An 18,413-nucleotide genomic window follows, 5' to 3' on the forward strand; every position below is an offset into this window, starting at 1 on the left:
GAAACATGCTGTTTAGTGTGACCAATAAAACAACCTGATGACACTGAAAATCTTGTAGTCTGAACTTGGATTTAGTGCTTATCTCTCTGAGCTGCATCAGTGTGTTAGTTTTTGTTTCGGTTGTCTCTCTTTTCACTCATTTCAGTGGTACATTAGTTTTGTTCATGGAGATTTTCTCTTAGTTTTGAGTTGTATTATCTTACATACTTCGTTTGACTGTGGCATTATTTATTCTATTAATTAATTTACTTTTTTAACATTTTCTTTTTCTAGAAAGGCCACTCCCAGGACAGACCGATTGAATTTGAATCTGGATCTTTGGCACGACGCCCCCAGTTGTTTTTTTTCTGTCCCTGCAGAAATTAGCATAAAAGCTGACCAGGACACTTTCTATGAATGATACATATTATATGATACATATTTTTTTTTAAATAGTAGAACATCAAATAATAGGTTAAATAACAGAGGTACAAGATATATTAATACATTTTGTGACATTGTGACTTTTGCTTGAATTCAAACTGTGTAAAGTCAAAAAGTGATAGGAAACTTAACCAGAAGAGCATGGCATTTTCAAGACATTTTCATGCCCACACTGAGAATCGTGGTGACACTATGTCCTGTGGATTTGCTGCTGAGCCGCAACGCTTCCCCCCTTACAACAGTATGTATCATTAAACATTTTTTCACACTCATTAGCTGTGTTGTAAAGTGGGGCCTTGTAGAAACCACTGCAGCCATAGACAATAATGAATTCGTGCCATTTCTGCTGAGATAAAAAAAAAAAGCCATCGCTCCAGGGAAAATGCTGAGCAGCCACTGTGTGAGCCCTCCAGTATGCCATCAACGTGAAATCTAAGCATTGCTCTTTTCATCACAATACTAGATCATAATCTGTCAGTGGGAGAAGAGCTGTATTGTGAGATGTTACACTTGACTGCACAGCAAGCAGATGAAGTATACAGCTGAGGACAGGAGGAGAGAAAAGATGATGTAGATTGATGCAAACAAATCAATATATTACCATCAAGATGGCATTCTCTCTATACTTATGTATGTCTTAATACTTATAGATTACTCTGTCATCATAAAATGCATGATAAATGTCTATGTTTTTGTTTACAGGCTTCCATTTACATTATATACTATATGTTTGAGCTGGGTAGTGAATTCAACATTCCCTGAGCTCTCTCTGACATTTAATCATCGTGCAACATTGTTCAACACTTGAGAAGTAGAGCTTTCTCCTCTTAAAAACATGCACACTTTAATTTTGATAGTGTGTCTACATCATGATGAAATGTCATAAACTCTGAAATCTAGCTGTCTAACACTGAAATTACAATTAAATCATTACACAGAATAAACTGCTAATAAGGGTAAGCATTCAAGTCTTCTGTACTCAATCCACTATATACACATAATAATAATAATAAATTTTATTTATAACGCACTTTACATTTACAACAAAATGTCAAAGTACTACAGTGGGATAAAAGACAATTTTAAGATCAAAAGCAGGGACAGTAAAATGCAAATAAAATACACAAATAAAAGTAGTGAGTCTTTTAAATGCAAAAAGAAATAAAAACAGGACAGAGTATTTAAAGGGAGATCATTAAAAACATTGGGTAAAAATAAAGGTTTTCAGGCCTGTTTTAACGTGTATGAATGCTATTTAAAGGTATTAATGCATGGAAAGTAAAAAGATAAACAACAGCAACCTAGACATTTTAATTGGGGTTTAACTTCTTTCAAAATGTTTGTGTTCTTTAGAATATAAATAAGATGCATTAACATTTACTGTAATTGGAATTATAGGTGCACGTAAATCATTTCTAGAATCTCTGCTGCTTCTAGTAGGAGCCTAAGGAACGTGTTGAAAATAGCTACTCATCGATGCAAATACACTTACACTAAGTAGCAGCAAGAGGACCTAACTGAAATACTTTATGTCATCCTGCTGTCAAATCAGGTTTATCTCCATCAGATGTGTCTCCTCTTTTTTTCTGTCAAATTACATTACAAGTATGTAGCCATTATTTTCATTTTGATTCTAATTCTTCAGCTGAAACTTTTCCATATCCATTGCGATTTGCTTGAGTCACATCCAATTTGAACGGTTCACCATCGTATAAGAGAATTAGAAGAAAATGTTCTAAGAAAATATTTGAAATCGAGCTGAGGCAATCAGGGAATAATAAACATATTTCCATGAAAAATTTGTACCAATAATTTACAACTATTTAACCGATTTACTAATTGTATTCACTTCATTGACCCAGGCTGCTTTCAGTCTGGCAATACCTATTGAATTATTAAAGCCCCTCAATATATACTACACATATGTACACATATTTATTTCATAATCTTCTATTATCATTGCAAAAAGAATCATGATATTTAAGTTATTGCAGTTTCACCAATTCTGGATGAAAACATGGGTATTTGGCAGCATGTGTAAAGCTTCCAGAAAATAAAGTAGGCTGTGCTATATTTCGAGGCTTATCATGCCACCGCCTGCCTGTCAGGTAGGAGGAATGTATTTGGTAACTCTCGCCCTGCTCCCGTCTCAGGGTTTTCATCTCAGATCATTTTCACCTCCCATTTCATGGCACTCAAAAAGGTGAAATCAACTGAGAGGAGCTGGAGCGCAACCCTCAAGTGTGTGGTGAAATTCTCAGATGAAGGTACAGTCATATAACATTGTCACATCCGATTTAGCATTGGAAGAGCACACACAGCTAAAGGTAGTCAGATTAGTGCCCATACAGAATGAATTGCCATGGTTATTCTAATGGAGAGGCAAGAAATTGTGCTCGCTATAAAAAGGATGACTCAGTTTGGTCATACTGTCACAGCCAAAGCCTTGAGGGAATTGTTGAAAAACTTCAAGGATTTAGAAGCAAAATGGGTGCACATGTCAGCTATAGCCATTGCCATAATACTAATAATTCCACCTTAGAATTTTCAGATTTGTGAGTCTTTTCTCTCTTTTGACAAAGGATATTGTGTCACTTAAGTCTACTTCAAATGTATTTTAGATCTCAGGATAAAATACTAAGGTTTCATAAGTATAGTCACATAAGTAGTACACCTTATTTCTATTCTAAGGTTTAACCATCATGACAGAATTTTGAAAAATCATCTGGTGCTTATCAGATCTTAAACTTAGGCAAATACAACCTCAAATGAACAATAATGCATGACATATTGCACAGTCGTTATTCATTTGATAGAAAACAAAGAAGGAGAGAAGAGGACACCATGAGACAGAACAGATGCATGATTGTCATCACTTCTTGTCAAACAGTTCATGTCAAAGACTTTCTCACTTATACAGTGCAGTAAGTTGTTCCTTTGATTCAGTTTGCTTGTCTGAGGCATTCAGGTGTGCCAAAGAGGAAAGACATTAGTAATGATCTAAGAGAAGCAATTGTTGCTTCCCATTAATCTGGAAAAGATGCTGGACAGTTTCCAGAGGTTCCCAGGAGTGGACGTCACAGCAAGTTGACCCCAAGGTCAGACTGTGCAAGAGTCGTGCCTCAGTTGGCATTTTAGATGTTAAAGTTCATAACAGTACAATTAGAAAAAGACAATTGGAAAGAAGAGTGGGCCAAAATTCCTCTGCAGCAATGTGAGAAACTGTGGCCTTTTTTCGATTAATCTGACAATGATTTTCTGTTTAGTTTATTAATATTTTGGTTTACTTACCAATAAATAATGACAATTTCTAGTAACCTTTCAACCAATATTGGGATTGCTTGTTTATACCTAAAATCATAATATTATTTTTTACAATATTTTACCCATGATTATTTACCCCATTTACTCAGTGACTTTCAATGCAACATTCATTTTAATGGTAACTTTTAATGAGATCTGGCTTTTAAATAGCAGGTTTTTCCTCTCTTAAAATGGGATCAAATACAACTGAAAAGCACCAACAAAAGCATGTTTAAAAAAAAAAAAAAAGGTTGAGTAGCACCGGGAGTCAGTCACTGATCAGGAGTTTTGCAGACTGAGCTATGTGTTTTTTAATCATAAAACGTGTCTTCCAAACTTGTGGAAGTCTACAGGTTAAGACAGGGGGCCTGGGACTACACGTGCACATCTTGAGACCTGCACTAAAGCTACAGGAACTAACTCTCAACAAAGGGGAGCGCTGTATGTATCACAGGAGACAAAAACAGGAGAATTGTTGTGAGATGGAATGCAGCAGGATAAAAATTTAATGCAGATGATCTCGTTTTACCATTGATGGCCATAACTGTTAAAGAACTGTAACCGAGTCCTCCACATAAACAAACTGCCTACAACTTGCACACGTGATCGAAAGTGGAAGCTGTTTCATTCTGCCCATTTGCATTTGCTATCCTACATAGAGCCTTACTTGAGTTGGTTTTAATCACAATATTTAACGAAATGCCTGGGAGTTATAAAATGACAACATCCAGGCGCTGATACCAACCAACAGTCAGTCTAACTCACAATACTAAGTACTTACGCTGTTACCTCATTGTCTTCGGGTCTCAGAGCTCAAGACTGTACCCTTGTTCATTTCAGTTCATTTGTCTGAGTGTCTGGTACACTTAGCATGCCTGTGTTCATTGCTTCATTAAGCTCCTGCTCTGTATCAGGGTTGCTTTGTTTTATGGTTTACTTATGCTCTTTGTTTCTACCAAATTCTTATTTTGTGTATTTTATTCTGTATAATCTATAGTTTTGCTTCTCTTCAACTCCACTTCTATTACACTTATTGATTTCACCTGTGTCTTGTTAAGCAATTAGTTCTCAGCATGTCTACATAGTCTTGCTGTGCTTGGTTATTCCATCTGTTCATCCTACTTAGTTGCCTGTTAAGTGTGCCTCTTTACCAAACCTCTGTTCAATTTCCTTGTGTAATCCTGCCATGATACTAGTTAAATAAATGCTGTAAGTCTTAGTTTATACTCAAGCTTTAGTTTCCCCCTCTGTGTCGTTGTCTTAGTTTTGTTATGTCTCTGTTGGATACATGTTGGACTGCATTTGGAAAATCCACCAACTTGTCACACGTTACAGAATCATTCCAATTGTTTAACACCATGCTCTTCAGAAATATTTTGTACCATTTCAACCTCTTAAAACTACATTTCATCTGAATAGCACTAACTTGTTGTTTAGATAGAAAACAAGTAGAATTGATATTTGGCATCTAGTGAGTTGTAGTGACGAGGTAACACAAAGCTCTGTACAGCAACTGTAGCAATAAACCACATCCAACATTTGCTGGTAATACACTGTCTGTTGAAGTGACATATTAAATATAAGGCTTAAAATTCACCTGATATGCAACAAAAGGCTAAAAACAGACTTCATCAGATAATTATTCACTTAAACATATCAAAATCACAAATATACATTGGCATAGGCCAGACACCCTCTTCATATAAAATGTTATTTAAAAAAAAGTGCTGATAAGCAGCAGGTGACCATCAATACCAGGATTTAAGCTTTGGGTTGACAAAGCCGAATGAAGCTGTGCAAGAGCCGGAGCACAGCAATACAGATGTAATTATGATATGAGGCCCGATAAGCAGTACTTTGAGCTGAGGCATTTCCTCATTGTGTTACTGAAAATAAATGGAGTGAAGAACATGTGAATGACAGTGATAAGGCCATTTTTACTGCGAAATATGACTGGGCTCTTTGCGGGACACAATCCGTTCTTGTTTTGTTTTTTCTTCATCAGAGTCAATGTATACTATTTTACATTTCGAAAGAGGAACAATAGGCCTGTGTAGTCACCAAAAACAACAACACGATGAGGTGCAACAACAAATAAACCTAAAACCATATGGCAGCGCCATGACGCACGTGAAGGTCGTCAAATAATTGCCAACGGACGACAGTGCAGATACTGCATGTGGATAACTAGCAAAAAGGCCGAAAGCAGACAACATTGTCGCATCAAAAGAGCATGAAAAGTACTTGATAACAGCTAAACACATTGCAATGATATCCACCCAAAACAAACTTTAAAGAAGAGGACTAAGCAGCCAACATTACCTTGGAGTAAAACCAATTAAGTCTCTTGGAGGGATCAGGGTCGTTTAAAATTATACCTTTTGTCTTAAAATGAGCTTTGTGGCATAGAAACAAAGCATGTCGCACAAATCTTCCTGAGATTACACAGTTGGTATGTTTGAGAGTTTTTGGGGTAAATATTTCCACAGACTTTCAAACGTGCAAAATCCGGAGCATTCTTCTGTAGCTTAAAGATATAGTCATATTTGCTGGCAACAACTTTAAGACGAATTTTACAAAGGATCCACGCATTCTACTTCAAATTTTGAATACATTGCACGAAAATTGGAAACGGTTCAGGTTTAAGCCGACTAGTCAAGGTTATTGACATATAACCCCTAGTATCAAATTCAGAAGTCACTCCTCACCCAAATTATGTCAAAAACAGTCATGTATTAAAAGGTTTTGCATAATCACAACATCACAATACATATAGGCTACATTTATGCATAATATGTAACAACATACACCAATACACATCATTCAGTAGTTGCTCACGGAATATCTTTATCTGGTCTGGGGCAATAGTGTGTTTACAGTGTTTTTTTGTTCATTAAGCAGCTTTAAACCGACCAACGTATTATTCACAACTTAACAAGGTATGCACTTTGCAGCTTGTCACAAAAACAAATACGTACCCATTTCTTTTGTTACATATATGCAAAATACCTTAGATATTTTGACATGTATATAATGTTACTTTTGCACCAACAAAGTGACTGCAAAAGAGCTACTAGCCAGAAAGTCAACATATTTTGGCACTGTTTGCAATGTGTCTTTGAAATTCAGGAGGAAACTGGACTTTTCGAGGAAAAAAGAGGAAATAGCAGGTCTAAAATATTATCTATAGTCAATGAGCAATATCTGAAAGTGATGTCCTTAAGAGATAAGGGAAAATATCCAGCAAAGAGCTGAATTAGGACATGAATGTTCATCCATCTATTGAAGGGCCAGAAATGATTTTGTCAGATTTTGATCCACCATGCAACACCATCTGGAAAGCATGATATTGGCATTCAGCATGACAATGATCCCATATACACTGCCAATGCAGTAAAAGCGTACCTGGATGGAAAAATGAACAATAGAACACTATGAAACATGGACTGATCTCCCCAGAGCCCAAATATCAACATTATTGAAGCAGTGCAGGATCATCATGAAAGAGGACAAAACAGTAGAGCTTTGGAATGTCCCTCAAGAATGTCCCTCGCTTTTTCCCTCCAGGAAAACTATTCATGGAAATTACTTTTGGAAAATTACAAGAAAGCTTGCCTGAGAGGATTGGGGCTTTGTCGAAGAAGATAAGTGGCCATATCAAATATTGTCCCCCCAACTTCTTAGGACTGTACAAGCTCTACGTTGTCTTGTATACTGTTTTTTTTTCATTTGTGTTCAAATAAATTATGCATATAGGCCCTTTATCTTAATTTTCATTTAAATTATTTTGTCATAGGTGATGATTGGTCATAAATCTTGATGCATGCTATTATAAATCATAATTATCGAAGTAATGACAACCACCAGACCTCCTGATTTATTCAGATAGAAACATAATTTTTGCTGTTCATGATATGTGACAGCTACTATGAAACAATACGCTGTCTCCGAACAGAATTTTCTAATAACTTGTGGACAACAGAATGAAAAATGTGAGCACATTTTCATTTTCAAACCATTTTCATGTTAATTATATTGCTATTGGTATCTTTTGTTTTGACATGTCTAATGCACGGACAAGGCACGTTTCCTCGAATAATTCAAAGAGGACAGAATGAATGCTTTTACCCTCACAAGTCTTAATATCCATTGCGTGACCTTTTCAAGCCACTTCCAAAGGGAACATTATTAAAGAGCCTGTGACAGCTGACAAAAGAACATGTCTGCTTTTAATCCTCTCAAAATCCTGAACAGCGGGTAATGTAGACATAATGGACATTTTTTAAGGGCATTCTTCTGTCTATCTATCTTTTTCTATCTATCTATCTATGAAGGAGGCAAAACATAATGTATATCTTATCAAGACAACAAATTATTGATTTTTGCACTAAAATTATCGGTATATATTGTTAAAGTTAAGCATAACTCACCTTGCCGGGTTTTATCTTTCTGGTTCATGTTTAAAGTGCAACATGAAATACAGTGGTATGCAAAAGTCTTGAGTCACCCCTCATTTCTTTTTATTCTACTTCCCAGGAACTGGACATTCTATTAAAGCAGGTGATTCAATATTCTCCAGGCTTTCTGAAGGTCTGTCCAAGTTTTTCTTTGGACACTGGCTACTTTTTCAGTCGTTTTTGGTTCTGTCCTTGTATCTGACCGTTTTTAGGATGTTTGTTTGTTAAGGCACTTCACACTAACCTATAATCATTCAAGCATAAAAAAGGCACCTAACTCAAGGAATGGACCAGCGGTGTGCCGACACATGCCAGACATCTTAGCAAAGAACCAATTTTAAATTGTATCTTTAGTCCTCTTTGTTATTAGCAGCCATTGACAAAAACACATGCATTGTTTCTATTTCCTTAGTTGCTGTTTTGTGGCTGTCATGAAGCCATTCTTAAGAAAGTGATACAGTCAGTAAAGGATATTTATGCCAAATGGAGCATCGCGGTAGTTCTGGCAGACCACGTAGTCAACGCGCCCTTTGCCTATTGGCTGACGCCGACCCAACCCCTATGGCTCCACAACGAGCTGCGCTCAATGGGTGATCAGCTCCTGCTCGCAATTGGATGCTGGCATTTGGGGCACTTCATTTAAACTTGGTTTGCTGTCACTGCTTTTTTTTGCTTTCTGCTTGCACCCACCACCTCCCCTGCTCCACCGACTTCTCATTGCCAAACAATGTCATACTGTTGTTCATTGTTGCTTGCTCTGTTCTAGGGGGTTTGTTGCCTTTACAGCAAATGGAAGGCACTCCACCTGAGGATGCTGCTGTTCCCTGTCTGGCTTCCATGGAGCTCATGGAAAAGTCGGGAACTTCCTCCGAACAGAGCCATACCGCCAAACACAAATTGTATGCATTCAGAATAAGCTTCTGAAATTCATCTCTGTTTCTCGTCTCGTTTTGACGAGAGTGGTTCTGACAGAAATGGTACAAGAACTGGACTGAAAATCAGTGGCAACAGGTCTTATGGAGTGATGACTCCTCCCCAGAGTCCAGACCTCAACATTATTGAAGCAGTGTGGGATCATCGTGATAGAGAACGGAACAAAAGGCAGCCGACATCCAAAGAAGAGTTTTGTCCTTCAAGAAGCCTGGAGAACTATTACTGAAGACTACTTAACGAAATGACAGAAAGCTTGTCAAAGTCTGTGTTAAAGAATAATGGTGTTCATACCAATTATAGCCTTTCAAGCTCATTAGAAATGTCCAAACTCTGTTTTAGCCATATGTAATTCACTTCAATTTCATCTATGTGGTTACAAATCACAACAAATGTCATGTCAAGGCACTTCAAAGATACAGTTCAAGTATACAGTATACAGTATTTATGTTTCCCGCTTTCCTGGCACAAGTGCTGTATCAACTAATATGTATCACATATTAGTTTGTACTGTCAATGCAATCATGTATACAGTGTCATACTTGTGTAAGGAGTGACTAAAGACAGGTAAAAAACTGTTCATATTATATTATCCACCCCCACATGTTTGCGTGTAAAGAGTCAAGTTCCCCAGCCTTGGAGCAACAGATAACTGCTGCCTTTCCGCCTCAGTTGAGCCTCCTCAGCCTATCCCCTTCACTCAGATTTATAGAAAGTAAACAGCATCAGAGGCAAACATTGATTCGTACATGTGTTTGGTTTCACCAACGGTTTGAAATATTGACAACATTTTTATCAGTAGCTTGTATAGTCAGAGATTCCATCAAGGATTGGCTTGTGATCCACTTATAGGCTTGATCCAATTAGTTTAGCTGATTAAATTAAAGGGGTGTCAATGAAATGCAGTGACTCAAAGTCACTGCATTCAGTACTTGATCTTTTACTGCTGTTTCTCCTGCAGCTATTTTATACAAACCATTACTGTTTTTTTTCCCCCATCCTGTCTTCTCGCTTTTCTGTTTCACAAATCATTAGATTAGGTTTATATTTTATATTTTTTATATTTTTTATATGCTCATGTCTGCACTGAGAAAGGAGATGCTTTTAATCTCATTGTACTTGTATAGTGACAATAAAAGGCATTCTATTCTATTCTAAATAATCCTCCCATTCTATTTTTCTTGCAGAGCTCCTCACCTCTTCTGCTATCACTTTCCCTCCTACAGTTGCTCATCTGCCACCACAGACAGGACTCTGCAGTGTGGTGTCAAGACAGCGAGGGAGAACTTTTGCTCCACAGCACAAGACAAGACAAAAAGCCACACAATGCAAATCTCAGAGTGCTGAGCATGGGCTTGCTCTGGGCTGATGCCCAGGGTTTTACTGTTTATCTGCCAACCCGTTTAGGCATTGTGTCCCCCACTTTTAGTCATGCATGCAGCACAATGAGATGAAATCCGCGTCTCACTGAGGGTGAACACAATGCTTGTATATAGATTTAAGAGTAATATCTCCCTTGTCATGGTACATCTTCCATCACTTACATCTAAAGAATATTGATTTGACATCCTTCTTTACCTGCGATCTGGATAAACAAAGTCATTGTTGCATGTCATCTGTACAGTGATAACATGAGCTAGTTCTATGTCCATGTTCACCCAGAATCTCTTCATCCACATCACTGCTTACCACTGGAAGCTTTTGGCTAAACTCACTGCCCTTAACATAAACTTATACTAAAGCTAAAGCATGTAAAGTGTTAATACATTAGGATTTGATTAACTGAATTTGTGGAACGTCCAAAAATGGTATGTGTACAAACTATGAATTCCCATTTAACTACTCTATCAAATAATCTAACTGGGCAAAGCCTTGGTGCTCTAATGCAAACAAACATCCCAAGCGAGCACACTTGTTTGTGTTGAAGCTTCGACCAGAACAAGCTAATTCAGACACAGATCGTTGTATCATCCTGGAAACCTGGCAATAAATAGATCAAATGTGCCTTTTAAAAACAAAGACTGAAGCTTTTCTGTAATTTGGATTTGATCAATTTTAAATGCTGGAAATACAACACCATGAATACTTCTGATGATAACTGCTTGTGGGGTTAAAATTCGATTTTATGTTTGAGGAATCACTGGTAATGATTGAACTGATGTGGCTCTACCTTCCATTGTTCCTTTTTTGTGTGCCTCTGAACACGAGCCTCTCTGTTACCAATTCCCCAGACAGCATTCTAAAGTTGATTTTAAAACATTGGATCACACAATGTTTTATCAGACACTGTGACATTGTGAATGCTCATAAATGCTCAGATTATTACCTAGACAAACATGATGGACATATTCCAACTACTATAAAGCATTTTAAACACTAAGACTTCACAACTTCAGATAACAATCAGTAACTGGGACCATTTTGTCCCCATAGATCGGACAACTATTAGCAATTGTGTAAACAGCTTATGCTATCATATGCAGCCCATAATGTTCTGCAACAACCTATTTTGTAAAATTCACAAAAGAATAGGCTAAAAAACCTGCCAGGAAAAGAAAATGATGGCATATTGCTGCAGGCCACCTTTGTTACCACAGGGTGTCAAATTAATTATACTGTCAATCAGTGGCAACAGAGGAGAAATTCTTAGGCTTTATGTCTTGTCAGTTTACATGAGCTTGAAATCCCCTGCAACATCTCAGCATTCATCTATTTTTCTGTCAGCTGTATGTTATCAGGGACAGCACTGTTTTTCAGTTTCGACCAAGATAAGAGTAATGACTGAGAATACAGCCGTGCCCGATGGGAATCTGCAAATTTCAGTCTTAACATTTGTTTGATTGATATGGCTTGATTTTGGATTTTTTTTTGTCTCATTCTTATTTTCTCAAGCCTATGATTAATCACTATGTGCCTGTTATGTGTGTGTTTCTGTTGTATTTGAGGTTTTTATTGCCGTATATAACATTTGACCTAGATCGAACCTTCTGTATGTAGGTTCTGTTTTACCCATGCTTTTATTCACGCGTCTCTTTTTTTCTAATATTTCTACAATTAATCTTTTAATGTAAAGCCGATAGAACTTACATGTAAAACAATGTAATAGTAAGTGCAATTTTAATCAGGTTCTTTTCAAATTCCCTCTGTTCTGAGAAAAAAAAAACGCTATTCTGTGACCACACTACCTCCGTATTTATCTCACAGTGCTCTATATTCATTGCCTGATGCTTTACTTCAGTGTCCAAATTATGGATGCATTGTATGGTGAGTAGTGCTTTTTTTTTTTCCTAGCATAGGAAACCAATATATTTTGACAGCCTTAAGTATTTTAACACAAATCTTAAAATGGACCAGTCACTACTGGTTTAAAGAGTTTTCTAAAGATTTCAAATGAAATTAAATAAGGTTGACAAAACAATTTTTGAGGTTGCGAGTGTGAAGAGTTCTTTTTTTCTGTTTTACATTTCTGGTGGGAAGTGATAAGAATGTAGGCTCAGCACATAAAGGCCTTTTGCTTCTGTGTTTGCCTGTCCAGTCACAACGTAACAGACTAACATTCATCTTTATTCATATTTAACACCTTACACTGACTGACTCGTGCTTGTTGCTGAACACCTTAACTGCTGTCAGTAATGATGCACAGATGACGTCTTAATGTGTATTACACAGAGAGTGGGTGGATGAAAACCAGGGGGCAAATTTAGAGGATTTTGAAGAAGAAATGATTTGTTTTCATAAAAAAATCATTTTAAATTTTTGTCGGATCATTTATTTTTCCTTGTCAGCAAATCCCAAAAGAATCAACATTCCTTTGGTCCACTCAGTAATACTCTCTCTCTGGCACTCAGCCTCAAATCTTTGTGTCTCTGCTGGACATGTACATTCTCAGTTGTATATTTTGAAAAGGTTCAATAATTTCCCAAAAACAGCTGCATGCTGTAGTTCTTTGCAAATATTAGTAAAACAGAAGTAAATATTGCATTTGCCAAAGTCTATTCCCGGGCATGGATTAGTCACTGTGCAGTATGTTTGGTGCTCTTGTGAGTATTTACAGCGGCATGAAAATGTACGTAGGGCCAAATCAAAATAGTACGCGCTGAGACCAGACATGAGGTTCATTCACATTACAAAAAAAATAGACTATCCTCAGCCTCACCGTTCTGCCTCTGCATGGTGACTGCATACTAAAGGCAAAGTTTTAAAATTTCCCAGTGTTGGTTCCTTTTTCTCACACTTAGTCTCACTGCATAGTCCGACATGCTTCCAAAGCTCCCAACTCTCTTCTGAGAGTCGTGTGAATGAAAGGCTGCCCTTGCTACCTCTTTGAAGGGCTGCTCGCAGCATGGGGAACACTGGCACCCTGAGGACACAAAAGCAGCAGTTACACTTAACTCCTGGTATCTGAGTGACAAGTAGACCGATTCAGAAATAACCTGTAGCACAGACCAGTGTTAAGTGCTAAAGTCTTTGCCTGAGGGAGCCAACAGGGAGCAGAGCCAACACAACAAGCAAGCTGAGTTACTATTTTGAACAGAAATGACTCTCCTTGAAGCATTCAGAGGCTTCAACACATACTGTAATCTGCTTACTGAGACACGGCATGCTAACGAGATGAGACAACATCAGCATGGACTATGGATTTACTTTCATTAAGGCTCCAGCTGTGGAATGGATATGGGCATTTTTGAAAGTAAAGCATGCCCTTTTTACTCTCTACGGCTTAATTAAACTTTGAGAATAACAAAGAAGGTTGCATTTTCTACTGACACTTATTCTGCCTTTATTACAGGCAGTAAATTAAAGTTTTTGCTCCTGTGTCGTAATCATTTGGGTGTTTATAAGTCAAGTAAAAGGTACGTGTGCTGTTTATCCTTTAAAACAAATCCTAGCTTGCTGCTCTGCTTAAGATACAGTCCAACTTTGTTTCAGCATATTAGTCTGGGGTTCTCTGGAGATTAAATCCAATCTTTGGGTTTCGGTTGAAGAATCTTTCAACGGTGCCATAAGTAAGAGAGATGCAATCAAAATATATCAAAGAATTAGGGAAAAAATATACATGACTAGAAACTGAAAATAACCCAATTATACCTGAAGAGAGTTAATGTATTAATTCAAGTTTAATGAAAATGCTCGACTAAACACTCCAAAACCTCGAACAATATCAACAGACATGCCAAATGTTTACATTATTTCTCAGGTTATTATAAACCCCTTTGTCCTACCCTGCAGTTACAAATGTTGCGTTTGTCACAGCTGCTCCTGTGTCAGACTCCTAGGCTGCTTCCCTTTGTGTGTTTGTTCATGTCTCTCTTTCAGATGCTGACATATCCCACCTGTCCACCAGTGTGTTTTCCCTGGTGCATGGCTTCCAGCACAGCTGGTACTCCTCTCCTCTGCTGTGTCTCCATCGCTTATTATATGCTAATTCTGAACGTGTTTGAAGTGTGGAGTGGTTCACATGGGATAACTGTGTATCAACAAACAAAAGGATTTTTTAGCTATCAGCTTCACAGAAACGGTTTCCCTGGACATTATGGCGTTATAATGGGAGTGTGAGAAGGATGTAAAACTATGTTTGTGTAATTTGGGTTTGCGTGCTTTTTCTTATTTAATAGCCTGCTTCAGTGTTACTCCATTCTGGGTTTTTTTTCACTTTGTATTATAAAATGGTTTTGTGTGTGCTGTTTTCAGGGAGAAAGGAGCAATAGAGCAAGACGAAGATAAAGTGATCACCAATGCAAACCTCATTCTGCCAGATGAATCAATGAGCTACAAATGAATCTTGACTGATGATGGCAAAGCCTGTCTTGGTTTTATACTAGCTGTGCAGATCCTGGATATAACCCCATAACTCAGCATTGTTGCTAACCGGGAGCATCCCCCTGTGGACACAGTTTACCATTTTCCCAATGAATACTTTCTTGAAGGAAATGCAACATGGCAGTGACTTACATTTACTCCAGTGGTCTCCCCAATGGCTGATTTCGATTCAGCAGAGAAACTCCAAAATGTGAAACAATGGACTGGAAACTCTACAGAAAATATGTGAAACTATCTTATAAGGGGATGAGTAATCATATTTTACTTTCAATAGCTACAGTAGTTATTACATATTAAATATTACATTTGTTAATTCATTTCTGCCTGGAATTCTTTTCATATCACCTATTGTCTTGTTGGAGTTTTTGTTTTAACCTTTATAATAAAAATCACAAAGTTGTAATCTCTCTAAAGGTTGGTTATTTATTTCAATTGACTATTTCAAGTTCAAATTATCAGTACACACAAGTAAACTGAAAACAGCTTCTGATGCTGTTTCATGATCAGAACATCTGCCATTTCTGCAGCTAATTTTCTGTTACTATTTTTGAGGGATAAATTAGTTCACCCACAGTGCATTGGTCATTTGCTTCTCTGTCTGCTGTTTGGAAATGAAGCACTTTCTTTTGCTGAACAAATTAAAGATGTGGGTGGTAAATAAAAAGTTGGAAACACTTATTTTACCAATTAGAAATGACATGAAGGACTTTGCTTTTGACAAAATCATATTTCCATGAAACAACAACTATCTGAAGTTAAAAAGTCTTGAGTTCGAAAAACGAGTGTGCAAGTGTTAGATTTTACACAATTAGCCTTTAGCTCTCAACAGAGAGTGTGTTTAGACATAACTCCTGGCCAAAATATATATTGCAGTTTAAGTCTTTGATCAGGAGAATGTTTTAAATACTTCCAAAAGTAGTTGAAAAGTAGCAATTGATTATTCAAAACATGTAGCTAGCTAGCTGCTCTGAAATTTTAAACCTGAGTAGTAGTTCAATAAAAGACCTCTGCAGTTAACAGATTTTCCCATAAAACACATAGAAAAAAAAATCATGAAACAAATGCATATAATACAGTAATGAAACATCTCGAGGCAGTGTGTTAAGGAAGCTTTGCATTTCTAACAAAGTTATTGGATGCTAGCTTGAATGTTGGAGCCCTGATGTCTGAAAAGGGGGTTTCTGGAATAATGAGAATCTCAATGTTAACCTCCTTTCTTTTTCAGTTTGACATAAATAAGATGTGCAATTATGAATAATATATCAGTTTGGTGTCCGAAAAGAACTTGCTACATATTGCACAAAATAAAAAATTATATGGTTCTCAACCTTTGAAACTGGTGAACAGCTTTATTTAAAGCTTTAACTGCATGCAGAATACATACTTTAACACCTAGATAAGTCTAATTTTGCTATTTCATCTATGAACTAAAGTTTGGTTCATAAATGAAATAGCACACACACACTCAAACTGGGTTGATTTTAATTTACTTGGAATTTACCCTGGGTGATAATGTTATGTGTAATGATTGATGGATTCCTAGTTTATTGATCCCACAAGAGAAATAGTTGTGTTGAAGCAGCAAAAGAAACTAGCACTTGCATAAATGGTAAATGGACCACATTTAAGTGCTTTTGATGTCTTGTTGATCTTTCAGAGTGCTTAGAGTAAAAGTCACATCTATCCATTCAGGTTGATGCAGTGCTTCTTAGAAATTAAATGAAAAATACTTTATCCCAAAGGGAAACTACATTGTTGCAGTCATGTTTTTTTCCTAAACAATAAATATGAATTTTCATTATTTCATTATGCATGTATTGCTTCTAGCAGGAATGACCTCCTGTATCTATCTGTGTCACATCAAAGTTGAAGAAATTTACTACTGATCATATTCCATTATAGTCTACACACACAGCCCTTTTTCTCTATCGTACCCACAATTACTGACCTATGAACACATCAGGTACTTCGGTATCTTTCTCAAGGCTATTTCAACACATGGACTGGTGACGCTTGGAATCAAATTGCTTACCTCCTTCAGATTGGTAGAAGATTGAGGCACATATTGAAAAATCTGAGCTTTATTAAGAAATAGTCTGCTCCCTCATTTCTTGTACACAGCATCATTGATCCTGCAGTCCAGTCTGTTATACAAGTTGAACATATTCAACTGAACATGTTCATATTGAACATCCAATTATTGCCTAATGGCACAATCTTCCTTACCCACAATGTTTACGGACTTGGTCACAGTTCTTATCCTCCTGTAATCAACCGTTTCTTTACTCTTGTTTACATTTAGGGGAAGATGACTCATGTTTTCTACCATATCCCTGTACTAACTTAATACCATGTAGGTAATTCAGTTAAATTTTACATGTAATATTTGTCATTAACTACTTTTTTAGTTGCTGTTTACCCGGCTACGAAATCGGACACTTTACAATCAATCATCACATAAACATTGCCACCTCGCAAAGCTGTAGTCACTGGTCACATGAAGACAACAGAGTGGGGAAAAAATAATATGTCATAATTGTTTGTAATTGTTATTATTGGGCTCAAATAGGAATCATTGAAGGTTGTCTCTGTTTTTTTTTTTTTGTTTCTAATGTGCTTTTAACCTGAAGTAGCTGCATACTGAATTGGGGTCGCAAAGGATACACCAATTGTGTTATTTAAAGTCAGGAAAAAGTAACAAGGCTGCATTCAGAGAAGTCTTTTGAAGGGGACTGTTTTGTCATTTTCAGTCTAAAAGCACTGACTTCAAAGAACCCAGCTCCTGAATTGGGCCACAGAAAACACAAATACAACAGCGTAAACTCAGTGACGCACTTGCTGAAGACTTCATCATTATTAATTTGGGTTATATTACAAAACGCATTACCTAAACCCATCTTTACGCATGATATGTGACTTGATTAGTAATGTCTTTACATGAATAGGCTTAGTCACTGGTAATTTGTTTATATGACCATAGAGGAATAGATCTCATTCCCTCTATGTGTTTATATTAGTCATAAATATGGAGGACAATAAAGTCTGAAATCCCATGACTAATTTCTACTGACTGGGCTGAACGCTTGGACAGAGACTGTTTGCGAAGGCTCTTAGCGCAGTACCCTGCAGAAACATTTCAACCTTGTGTAATTGCCTCTGGGTTCAAAGAATTTTTGACAAGTAACATAAATTAATTGCAAACTGTTAGTATTCTAGCTGTTATATTTTAAAATTATAGTCTGTACCCTCTCCCCCTCTAACTTTTTTGTTCTGTTTTTACCTTTTGTTTTCTTTAATTGGAAATCGCCACGTAATTAAAACAGAATGTTATTGTTTGTTCTCCACTGCAAACTACTTTATGAACTGTTGCTCTCTCAACTGGGAAAACAAATCCCATAATCTCAGCTGGATCAGCCTGGGTGAATAAAAGTTAATAACACAGTGCCCCTTTCATCTGTCCTTGAAGATGGAGGTGAGTGT

This window comes from Odontesthes bonariensis, chromosome 1, assembly GCF_027942865.1.
Source record: "Odontesthes bonariensis isolate fOdoBon6 chromosome 1, fOdoBon6.hap1, whole genome shotgun sequence".
Taxonomy (NCBI): domain Eukaryota; kingdom Metazoa; phylum Chordata; class Actinopteri; order Atheriniformes; family Atherinopsidae; genus Odontesthes; species Odontesthes bonariensis.